The 12,931-nt window shown below is 41.3% G+C and overlaps 1 protein-coding gene across 9 annotated transcripts in view; it reads left to right on the top strand.

Annotated features, from left to right (window-relative positions):
* Window positions 1-11,197: 11,197 nt before the first annotated feature.
* ERBIN (erbb2 interacting protein) overlaps window positions 11,198-12,931 on the top strand; it is a 108,184-nt gene continuing 106,450 nt past the window's right edge. For all 9 annotated transcript variants that reach the window (XM_082835757.1, XM_082835753.1, XM_082835759.1 and 6 more), the window contains exon 1: window positions 11,198-11,922. The gene's annotated coding sequence lies outside the window, so the exon portion shown is untranslated. The remainder of the gene's footprint in view (window positions 11,923-12,931) is intronic.

The raw sequence follows: 12,931 nt of genomic DNA, 5'->3' as shown, positions 1-12,931 counted from the left end.
AAAGAAAATCTAATATTCTCTTTCCCTTAAATTTAATATTTTAATATTCTAACATTTTCTTTTCCCTTAAAGGTCCCTTAAAATTATAAGTCATGTAAGCAATGGGCTAATTATAAATTATTAATATACATTTATTAAAATACTTTATTTTCATTGATGTTACTGTTTTACTTATCAACAAAAAATTACATTGTGTGTTCAAACTCTTCACTAATATAGACTGCCTATCCTTCCAACCATTATATAAAATTCAGTGCCTTCACTTTTCCTGTTTATCAGCCTTTATTTACCTAGGAATATTTGTGGAATTGATATTTAGTTCCACATACGTTGGTCTAATAATCTTAAGAACTCCATGTTCCAAATCAGTCAGTGATATATCATAGGGCTTGAAATTTCAGAGATTCAAAGCCTTCTGACTGAATTCACTTGTGATTTTTATATTGCAGGCAAAAAAAAAATATATATATATATATATAATTGCAAACAGATGAGTTTAGAATGATCTAAAAGTCTTTCCATTCTCTGCAAAATGTCTTATTTACCTTTTAAATCATGTACTATAAGAAAAATGCTTTTTTGTAGATGACATTTTATTGAAATCAAGTGTAGACCTAAAAAAAAAAAAAGAGGAGTACTACATGTATTTTCTTTATTACATTCTTTGTGGAATACGTTCTGGAAAAATAGAAGGCATTACAGAAATCATCTAACTGAGGAAGAAATTCTACTCTGCACAAAACGCTCATTGATGTCAGTGGGAGTTCTGTGAATGGAACAAATGTTGAACTTGACCCTGTAATGTTTAAACTGCAATCTTCCTGCTCTTGGCAGAGCCTGACTTCCCACTGAAAGGCGTTGTAGTCTGTGCAGGGATTACACAGCGGGTTAATAGTCTAGTTTTTCACTTCTTTTGGAGCAACAGATGAAACACATAATACCTTCCTTTAGGGCTATTACATACTTTTAAACACAAAAGACTTTAAATGAGGTGGTATGAGAAAGTAAAAGGTAGAGTCTGTGGATGAAAATTTATGTTGGTAATGATTTTTCAACTACCTTCTCTACGGGTGGCTCAGAAGTATCAATGAGTAATATATACATTTAGGAAAAGAGAAGAACACCAAGGCGTTAGACACCGCTTAGCATATCAGTATTGAAACCATGCTTACTCTATTTTTGTTTTATTCCATTAGATATATGTAAAGAATGATTATCAGCAAGATTCCAATGCAACTGTTTTTTGGTAAAATGAGATGGGATGATTATAAATGAAGTTAAGAGAAAACACAGCATTATCACTTCAAGGTAAACTACGGCAGTACCAAATTGGAATGGCTCATTTTCAGTCCCATGAATAAAGTGTGACTCTACAGACATAGAGAACAAATGTATGGATACCAAGGGGGAAAGGGGTGGGATGGGAGGAATTGGGAGACTGGGATTGACACATACACATTATTGATACTATGTATAAAATAGACAACTGATGGGAACATACTGTGTAGCATAGGGAACTCTACCTAATGCACTGTGGTAACCTAAATGGGAGGGAAGTCCAAAAGGGAAGGGATATCTGTATGTGTATGGCTGATTCATTTTGTTGTGCAGTGGAGGCTAACACAGCATTGTAAAGCAAACGTACCCCAATAAAAATTAATTAAAAAGAAAAGAATATGTGACTCTAGTTATAGATCTAGTACAATCATTTATTACTGCTTCAAAAAAATGAGCATTATGTTCTGGAGAAAAGATTTTGAAATCATCTAGTCTCTACAATTATACTCAGGCACTTGAATAACACTATTATCAGGGTCTTATTTTTAGTTGTTTGTACTTGATGGGATATTTTCCTCTTATTTTGTATGCTTTTCAACAATGCATACACATTGCCTTTATAATAGAAAGAGAGATAAAAGAGAAGAAAAGCAAGGGACCAGCTTTTGTTTCAAAGGAACAGAGGAAGAGGAAGAGGAAGAAACAGGAAGTATTTCGAGATGAAATTAAAGTTGCTTTTGATTTTATTTGACAGAAGGTTGTGAATTATGAAAAAAAAATCCCCAATGACTAAAAGTGGAAATGGTGGCTTATATAAGGTGTGGAAAATGTACTGTTACAGGTATTAAACATAGTTATAGGACTGCCTAGAATTGAATAGTTGGCACTTAAGCTTTGGTCTCAGATTGCTGGGTTCGTATTCCAGCTCTACAACTTCCTACCTATGTGATCTTGTGCAGGAGGTTATCTATTAACTGGATACATAATTTATTATTCTGATAAGGATGTATGGAAGAAGAGGAGGGAGGGGAGAGCTTCAGAGAAGTTTTTGGAGGCCAGGTTGTGATGCTTGGATCAGCTATAGAAGTCAGATATAGTCACGCCTTGGTATCCGCTGGGGTGGGGCGTGTGGGGGATTGGTTCCAGGATGCCTGCAGATACCTAAATCCATGGATGCTCAAGTCCTTTATATAAAATGGCATGGGATAGTCGGTCCTCCCTATCCGCAGATGCGGGACCAGGGACGCTGACTGTACTTGCTTCCACAAGTAGCTAAGAAGCCATGAGAGAGCCATGAGCCTCCAGATGTCCCAAGGCAGTTTCAGAGTACCCCTTGGTTCCAGGGTGCAGTAGGACCCCGTTTCCTGGGAATATCAGACTCATTCAGAAACTGAACTGTCTCTAGCTGTTTTCTTTCTTTTTAACAAATTCACAACTGTTGATGGAAGGAAGGATGGAAGGAAGGAAGAAGAAAGAAAGAAAGAAAGAAAGAAAGAAAGAAAGGGAGAAAGAGAGAGAGAGAGAAAGAAAGAGAGAAAGAAAGATATAGGGATGTATTATAGATTGTTTATTTTTTATTTTTTTGGCCACGCTGGCAGATTGCTTGTGGGATCTTAGTTCCCTGACCAGGGATCAAACCTGTGCCCCCTGCAGTGGCAGCGCAGAGTCCTAACCACTGGATGGCCAGGGAATTCCCTAGATTGTTTGTTTTACTTTATCCACACTCCTCTTACTGTCGATGTGATTTTTTTTTTGTACTTTTTCCCCCTTCATATATAATATACTGAAATGAATCTGATTTTAGGAGAATTTAAACAAAATTTTTTTCTCTACTTGCTCTTTTTAGTGACTTTTAACTATCATTTTTCTTCTCCCTTAATCTGTTCTGTTTCGTACAAATTTATTTCAATCTTTTAAAAATATTTTACTTCTATTCCTAGTTTTAGGTCTGCATTAGTCTTTTTTAAGAAATTATTTTAAGCATACTTTTGTCATCTTCTCCCTACCTGATTCCATATTTACTCTCTATTATTTGCTTTTATAATAGTTGACAGGAAGCAAGTCTAAGAAGTGTGAAGGGTTGAGAGAGTTCCCCTTACAGAGCAGAAGGAGAGAGGCTTCCTTTTGTTCCCTTCCTCACTCCTGGGCTATTCCTGCACTTGCCTCCTTAGATCCTTCACAAGATTCTCCAGCCCCAACAGAAACTTACTCCATGGACCTGGGGGAATTTGGGGGTTAATTCCTTTCAGAGCCTTAAACTCATTACACAAACAGCACTTAAAAAATTTTTTATTGAAGTATCACTGATTTACAATGTTGTGTTAGTTTCAGGTGAACAGCAAAGTGATTCAGATATGGATATATATATATTTTTTTCATTTTTCATATTCTTTTCCATTATACGTTATTACAAGATATTGAGTATACTTCCCTGTGCTCTTCAGTAGGTCCTTGTTGGTTATCTACTTTATATACAGTAGTGTGTACATGTTAATTCAAAGCTCCTAATTTATCACAACCCCTCCCCCACAAACAGTACTTTTGATTTGCTAGAACAATTTGCTACCATCTCACTATGTTCAGCCCTTATTTGAGGAAACTACAATCTTAAAATCCACGGTTTCCAAAGTGTATAATCTTTGGAATTTGGCAAACTGTGGCGGATACATGTCCAGAAGCCTGGTGGTCTGGCCTAGGGGAACACACCCGAAGACGGGCTCACTAGCATATGCCCAGGTCTGACCCTTTTGGGGTGGTGCTCCTGAGCTTCCCTACACACATTCATGGACAGTGGCACCAAAAAGATTGTGTCTAGTTTCTGGGACCATGTTTCAAAAGACAAGGAATTCCCATTTACTTGTCATCCGATTGGCTTACTTCCCTTTCTGTGAAGGTCATAGGAGTACCCTTTGATACACCCCACTGGAGTTCCTTTTGCTCACTGAGATTGCTGGAAAGGAACTATCACCCCAACTACAATAACAACAGCAAAACCTGGTTAGAGTTTTGGTTATGCTGGTTTTTAAGGCCCTTACATGTTTCAAATGCTTATTGGCTCTTTTTATTTTGTGTGCGGGGTTATTGCTGGTTTATATATTTTGTAAGTACTTCTATACTGGATTGTTACTTTCTTCTAGATTTATTATATAAGAGCTCTTTATATATTAGGGATATTAGCTATTGTTTCTAATATATATTTTCTCTCAAACTGTCATTTGTCTTTTAACTTTGTTTATTGTGTCTTTTATCAATGGAAGTTTTATAAATTTAAGTATTGTAGTTCTGTCTATCAACTTTTCTTTGATGGTTTCTCGTTGTCCATATTTGGATTACTATGTGGTGGCAAAGTGTATACACTAAATACAGACTGAACTGGAAGAGAACTGGATTCTAATTATGGTTCTGCTAATAGTCTTCAAATCTAAGTTCCCTCACCTATAAAATGGAGGGGAATAGACACCAGATGACTTCTAAGGTCTACTTCCTGCATATTCAACCACTACTGAAAATTCTTAGATTCTGAAGTTTTAAAAGCTTATTTTCTTTAACTAGGCCAAACACTCTCCCTGAAACTAACACTTCTAATTTGCCTAGCAACATTTTCACAGTGTAAAATCTAGCCAGTGTCTGAATTATTAAAACTTCTGAATTTTTGGCATCTGAATTAATGTCTTGAATTTTTATATAAAATTTGATGAGTTTATACCTACCTCTTCTTATAGATATAGGCTTTTATAGAGAATAGACACCACATTTAATATGTAATCTAAGGTATACATACCATAGAGCCACTAAGTCAATGGACATTGAATATGGCTTATGATAGCTTATTGATGATAATGATGAAATGTATCACTACCGATGTAAGGGAAAAAAATAGCTTTTATTTATGTAGTATGCTTTCGTGTCCATCATCTCATTTGGTGCCCACCCACAATAACCCTATGAGGTAGATAAGACAGAGCTTTATTTTCCATCTGATAGATCATGAACTATTTGCACAGAGAGATTAAATGATTTTTCCAAGGTCACCAGCTAGTAAATGCTAATGCCTCTGCCAGAACTTTTCTGAAAGATGACAATATTGTCAAGAAAGAATTTATTGGCTAGCTTTCATTATTACAGAAGACAAAATAGAAATCTCAGTTATCTATGAGGAAGCGTGGCTAGAAATCAGGTAAATGAAATAAAATGTCAAGAATGAAAAAGAAAAATTACATTGAAAATTATAAAAATATTTGTAGGCTATTTCTTCTTTATGTATTTATTTCTACATAAAGAAGTATAAACCTTTTGGAAAGAAATGGCATTTCTATTAATAGTTTGGTATGCTGTATAGCAGGAAATATGAAAAATATATTATATAAAGTTTTCTATAAGAAAGCAAAAACCCTCAGAGGGAGTTTCCCGAGGTAGAAGGAAGGGAAATTCAGCATCTGTTTTAAAGGAAAAATGGAAGAACAAGAAAATTCAAAGTAATTAAAAACTAAGAAAACTAAAATACTCTATGACTAATCTGATGGTTGACATAAATTTAATGGCATAAAAACAAAGAGATTGGACAATGAAAATAGGAGAGGAAACATTTTAAAATATGTTATTATTTAGATCAGCATTTTTGAAGGATAATTGTAGTCAATTCCTAGAAAATAAATTTCTTTCCAAGGAAAGAAATTATGAGTTAAAGTATATTCGGAATTATTTTGGAAAATCCAGTTGAGATATATTATTTTCCAAATACTAATTAAACCAGATTTAGGTGAGATTTACTCAGTATTCTGATTATGATATGGCCATGATCGACAAATACAGATCATTTATTTTTACTTTGAAATAGGAATGATATGCTGCTTAACTAAAAAACAAAAAAACAAGGTTTTATGGAACATAGTTGGCATTTTAGAGCAGGGCATTTAGCCTCTTACTACAGCTCAAGTTATGCATAATACTCATGTATTGGCTATTTTTATGGCATGTTTGATGTTAAATAGTTTTTTGTTTTTTGTTTTATGGTACGCGGGCCTCTCACTGTTGTGGCCTCTCCCGTTGCGCAGCACAGGCTCCGGACACGCAGGCTCAGCAGCCATGGCTCACGGGCCTAGCCGCTCCGCGGCATGTGGGATCTTCCCGGACCGGGGCACGAACCCGTGTCCCCTGCATCGGCAGGTGGACTCTCAACCACTGTGCCACTGGGGAAGCCCTAAACAGTTTTTTTTTAAAAAACAAAATACTATAGAAAAAAAATGTAAAGTTATAAGTGGGCTTAAGTGAGTAGGAAAACAGCAGTTTCATTACCCAAAGAAAATATTCTTAGTTGAAGGCCTACATCAAAGGACAATAAGCAGCATTTAACCTTTTGTTGATTTAATATTGTTATAATTTAGAAAGAAGTGTGCATATTGTAATATGATTGAAACATTATTATTCATACCAGGGAAGATCTGAAGGGGAAGTGCATCAGAAGATGGTAATAGAGTTGGAAATTATTAGAGTGACTATTTGTCTCAGTTGGCTGGGACAGCCCTGGTTTTACATTTCTTGTCCCTGTGTAATTATTATTAAGGTCTGCTTTCACTCTCAGAAGTGTTCTACATTGGGTGATACACTATATGGTCACCTTAGAAATGGTGGCAGCATGGTACATATTATCAGTGCATTTTAATTGTACTACTAATAATAGCTAACACTTTTGAGTCCGCCCAGCGCTTGATGAGTATTGTCGCATGTAGTCCTCCCAATAGTCTATGAGACAGTTAGTATTATAGTCCCCATTCTAGAGATGAGGAAGCTCAAGTTTATGTTTATAGCTGTTCAGGAACTTGACCAAGGTTACGCAGTAGCCGTTTCTAATTCAAGCAGTCTTGTTTCAGAGGTCACAAAAATAATCACCATGCACCATTTATTTTCTCCATACTTTAAAAAAATTCATAAGACATCTGAAAATTTTAACTTTGATGGGCTACAAAATGTATAGGATAGAAAAAAATTTTTCAAGCATATAGTAGGGGGCAAAACTTCAAAATTTTAAAAAAGCTTTTCATAACTCAAGGCAGACTTCCTTGTGATTCATAAAGTATTACTGAAAATATGTCTGAAAGAAATATGCTATGGCAGGGATGATTCCATTCCCAATATATTATAAAATCCTTAATTTTAGTTCCTGTATGGACTGCCTCTTTTGAGCTCAAACGTCCCTTTCCCACACACTTGCCACCCTAACCTCTTGCCCTCTCTATCTAGGGGCTAAGATGGAAGTGAAAATAGGAAAGTCAATTCCTATTAAAAACACATGTTATAATGCATTTTGATCCACTTAATCTAATGCTTCTAGACTTTTTTTTTCAAATATAACTCTATTCTAGCCCAAATATTAAGTTTTCCCAAAGCTGCTGTGATAAAAACTTTGGTTTTAGGTAACTAATTATTTACTAGGTGTTAAGAACAAAAGAAAAGAAGAATGAGCACCCTGAACTTTTCCTTGCCCTCTGCTAACTTTGTCCGCACAATGCTTCTGCACAGCTGCTGGGCAGGCATGGGGAAATGACAGGGGAATCCTTTTTAAAACTCTGCTTTTTTCCCTGATGGCTGCTGTGTGCATTCCCTGGAATGCTTAAGGTCTTAAAGCTTTCCTTCAGGTATGTGGCTTATCTCCAGTAGCCCTTTCCAGAACCCAGCCATTGGGAAGGGGAATCCCTAAGAAGGAATTCCTACTTTCACAGAGAATTATTTAGAGAATCACAATGGGGAAGATTAAGCTATATTATCAACAAATATTTATTAGTTAACTCTCTAAGGTGGTCCTGGAATTCAGTTAATTATTACAGAATCACAATTAGGCAGCCTTGTTTAAAGTGGGGTTTTAGTTCTCCTTTTAATCACAATTGAAAGAAACGTTAAGTCCATATTAGTTCAACTGTAGGAGGATTTTCAAAGGAAACTAATCTGTAAAGCACAGAACAGAAATGCCTTGTATAAAAAGAACAAATGGAAGATTTAGCTATATCTGTATGTTCTGCTCATATGAGTTAGAACTAAGTAGTAAGTGATGAATAATTAAGATGAATCACTACTTTTGATTACTGAGTACCCTGATCATATAGCTGTCATTTCACCTTTCTGTATGAGCACGGATGTAGAATTTCTGCTGAAGATACTTTACCAAGGGGCTATTAAAGAAATATTTGTCAAAATATGTAATTTTTTTTTATTGCTTTGGCGGAGCCACACAGTTTGAGGGATCTTAGCTCTCCAACCAGGGATCCAATGTGGCTCCCACAGTGAAAGTGCTGAGTCCTAACCACTGGACTGCCAGGGAACGCCCTCAAATAGGTAATATTGATGAGTGTATCCTGGCTTCCATCCTCTTAAGGCCAGTGTTTCAGGGTTCATTCTTACAGTATAAGTAGGACTTATTTAACAATCAAATGAGGGGCACTTTACTGTCTATACTATACACTCTACTGTCTGCAGATGGCCCCAAAAAATGAAACCACATTCCCGTCTCCTACCTACTCAACATCAGCATATGCTATCTCTATATTCCCTCCCACCAAAAGCTGCTTTGGGGAAACAATCTGATGAAGTGGTATAAATGACTAATAAGGCTTAAAATATTACCTTTCCCAGGATTATGGCTTTGTGCTAGAGAAATAAACCACTCAAAGGGTTTATTGTGTGGTTTATTTTTTATTTATGGTTTGCCACTCTAGTGGCAAAATTTCAGGTGAATTGGAGGAGGGGTTTTTCGTTATAGGTACTTTTCTAGCCTAAATGGTAATCGGCAGATAGGTCCTAGTAAGAGTCTAAGTTAAAAAAAAAAAAAAAAAAGGCTGGGGGCCAGGGCAGGTTCTAGCCTAGCGACTGGTCCAGTCCTATTTATTTAGGTTTGGGAGTGGGGCGGGGAAGGGAGGAGGTTAGGTTTACTTGAATCTATGATGCCACATTTAAAGGGGTCTTGAATCAACCTGAGATGAAATGCAACATTGGAATTTCACCATCCATCTGGTCTCCCGCTGGTGTGGGAGACTCTGCTTTACGAGAGAGAGATATACCACTGATTCTGGTCAAACTCAAAGCAGTTTTTGAAAGTGGGGTAGGAAATCTTTCTTGTGTCGATTAAAAATAGTTTATATGCTTTTATACAATTGCCAAGATTCATATTCACATAAAATGGATAACTAGCTTACTAGTATACCTGGCTGCCGTTTCTTCTAACTTCCAGCTTAATGCTTTTACGTCTAGTTCAGCACTGAATAAGCCTGAACACTTTGTACTGTCTGTGAACCTTCAACTTCTGCTCTAGGCTAAGGCACTACCTGCGTTAATTCTACCAGTGCTGAAGTAGTTAAAAGCTCCCACCCCTAACAGAATGTCTTGAATATCTTTGGAGTTATTTCAAGTGTTTATCACTAGCGTACAATTTACTTTGGTAAATAATTCTTTGATGGACTTTATCAACTCCTTCCTTTGGATGCAAGCCAAAAATCATCTGTAGGGCACACAGCTCTTTATTCAAACTTGGTAATAAATAATTATCTTTGGAACACAGACGGAAGAACTGAAGCAGTGACTTCAGGGACACAGAGAGTAATTACCGTCATTGTACACGGTTAAGTACAGCAGAGACTGGGGGCGGGGAATGGTTTGTTTCGTTATCTACTGCGCTCCTTCTCGGGGTAAAACAAGGCCGTCTTGTCTGTTAACATATTTAAAGCGGTAACTGCAAAAACTGCAATGTTATGGTTGAGGCGTTTTATGCCATATGTGTTGATAGGAATGCCTAAGCAGCTCTCTCCGCAATAAACGCAAACCCTGCCAGGCTGAGTTTCACTAGGGCCAGCGTAATTCAACGACTGCATCACCGAAACCGCCGGGGTTGGAAGCCTACGTTGCGTTCGGAGTGTATACAATGTTTCCTCTAACAAAGGCACTATCTCGAGGCAATTTCGCGGGCCATTTCCCCCCTCCCAGTGCCAGCTTTGTCTCCCCGCCGGTGTGAGGTTGAGACTTGGAGGAGCCTCAGCTGCGTTGCTGTCCGAGAAAGCTCGGAGCAAGGGCTGGCGTGGGAAGCTCCACCGCGCTGCCGCTGTGGTTTCTTGCAAACTGAGCGTGCCATTAGAGGAAGTTGGAGTGCTGCAGTTGAAAAAGATACCTGCAGCCTTAAAATCGGTTTGGACATGAACCCTTCGCACCGATTACTGTCGTACAAAGAAACTCAATCGGCTGGGGTGGAGGAGGCTTGGGGACTCTCGGTCTCCCAGGCTGGGCGGGGGCAGCCGGGGTCGGCTTCATCCGAGTCCCCCACCTTGGGCAGCCGGGAAGCCGCAGGAAGGCCTCCCAGGCCTGGGCCTGAGCGGGCCTCATGCCGCGCTTCGAAAGCGAACCCCCAGCCGCCGCCGACCCCACCCCCCGGTCCCCGGCCCACGGCCCTGGGCCCGCAGCCCCCCCCACCCCCACCCTGCCGACGTCGGCCCGCACCGCCCCCGCGCGCGGTGACTGGCTCGCGCCGGCCTCCAGCCCGACTGTTGGCGGTTGGGGCGAAGCCCGCGGGAGGCCGCCCCGCCCCCGCCGCGGAGCCGCCGCCGCGCGCAGTCTCTTCCCCCCTCGCCGCCGGGGCGGTGGCGCTGTTGCCGCCGCGGCCTGTGAGGCAGTAACTCCCCTCCGCCCCAGCCCCCTTCCTCCTCCATTCTCTCCTCTCCCTCCCTCCCCTCCCCGCCCCTCGCACTCTCTCGCTCGAGTGAATGTGGCGCGGTGGCGCGGGACGCAGCCTCGGCCCCTGCCGCGGCCCCGCGAGCTCGTGAGGAGACGAAGCTGCCGCCTGCCCCCACCCCCTGCGCTTCCCGGGGGAGCCGCCGCCGCCGGGGAAGAAGAACGAGGAGGGGAGCGAGGGGACGGCGGCGGGGAAACGGGAGAGGGAGGAAAAGAGGGCTCGAGGGCGAGAAGGGAAAGCGGGGAGTGACGGACGGAAGGACGGACGGCCCGACGGACGGCCCGGGGAGGGGGCCGCCATCGAGCCTGTCCGGCCCCTCGGCTCTAGCTCGGGGCGGCCGCGGCGGCGGCGCAGGCGAAGGGCGCGGCAGGCGCTATCGAGACAATAACCCCGCCGCCCGGCTCCGGGGGCGGCGGCGAGAAGGAGGTGGCGGCCTAGCGCGGCCGAGGCTCGCCCAGCGCACCGGCCGCGTCTTCGCCCCCCGCCGGCCAGGTTCTGCCGCCGTCGGGTGTCGGGGCGCGCGGGTCGCCCGGAGTCCCAGGTTCGCAGCTGACGCCCCCTGCCCTCCCCCTCCCCGGCGCGCGTGGAGCTGGTTTTCCGGGTTCCTCTGGACCGAGTTGGATCCTGCTGCTCGCCACGGCAGGAAGTGAGTTTCGCACGGTAATTCCGGGCGGTGTCACGAGTGAAAAGTTTTTGTTTTTCGGCGGAGATCCTAGTTGGGTCTGGGAAACTCCTGCAGAACTCGAGACCAGGAAACCAGTCCGCGTCCCAGCCCCCACCAAAGCCACCTACTCTTCCTACTGCGGGAGGCCACTTCACATCCGCTCTCACCAGAGAGAGAAATTCGGCTGGATCCGAAGTGACTAATGAAGGGAAGGAAATCATGTCAGGCGAAGCCTTGAAAAAGCGGCCCTGAGACACTGCCCGACCGAAAGGTAATTTTCACAAGTGTCTACGAGTCACAAAGCTCCCGGGCCAGGAAAGTGAGGGAACTTAGCGTTTTTCACTTTTTCTGAAGTTCACCTAGATTCTCCCTTTCTGATGTCGAACTGGATAGTGTTTTGGGTGCTGAATAGTAGAACTGATTTTATTCCTTCTTCTACCATCTGGACTCTGGTTATTTTAGAAGAGGTTGTAAGAGTGCGGTGGGTCGAAAAGTTTTCAGCAATCCGAGGAAGGAGTGCCTTTGTTCGGCACAAGGTCCAGAAGTTTTAGTTTCCCGGAACATATACGATGTATATATTTCTGATTTATTAAGTTGCTGAATCCGGCAACTTATTGTTTTGGAAGAAAGTTAGGTCACTGCGGGGAGGGATTTGCTGCTGCTGAGATGGCTGCCACATTTGTTTATACTGTTACCGATTACTTGGCTTTTGTGTTTAATTGTACCAGCCTTTATGGGTATATTTCATTTGGATCTTATAAGCCAAAAACTTTTCCATTCTTAGTCGTTTTCCTAGGTAGGTAATACATTTCTTCAATAACTTGTTCCTTTCAGACATTTAGAACTTGATAATACTTGTTGGGTTAATTAATTGAAAGCAACTGTTGTCTAGGTTTTTCTTGTCACTGACTTAGTAGAAAGGAAAAGGAGGGAGTAAGTATTATGGACAAAGAGACAGTTATAATTAAAAAACAAACGTGAACACCTGTAAGTGGTTTGGCTTGTTAGGACTTCTGTGCAGTTCAGAACAGAAGATACAGGAAGGGAAGTAAAACGCTTAAAACAATTTTCATGGGCATCATCACGTTGATTGTGATAAACAGCTGTGCTTTTTGAATAGTACAGTATTTACATTTTTGTGTTGGCCCAAGTGTTTTGGCCGGTTCTGCCGCCCAGAAAGTGATGAGTATCTGCCTTGGGGGCAGGGATTAGTGAAGCAGGGGGGACATTCCACCAGTCAGTTATAGATGTAAACACTTCTGAACCAGTCCGTAGTCTGT

Source organism: Leucopleurus acutus, assembly GCF_964270905.1.
Source record: "Leucopleurus acutus genome assembly, chromosome: 3".
Lineage (NCBI taxonomy): Eukaryota > Metazoa > Chordata > Mammalia > Artiodactyla > Delphinidae > Leucopleurus > Leucopleurus acutus.
The sequence above is the reverse complement of the archived record's forward strand: the minus strand, read 5'-3'. Positions and strand labels throughout refer to the sequence as shown.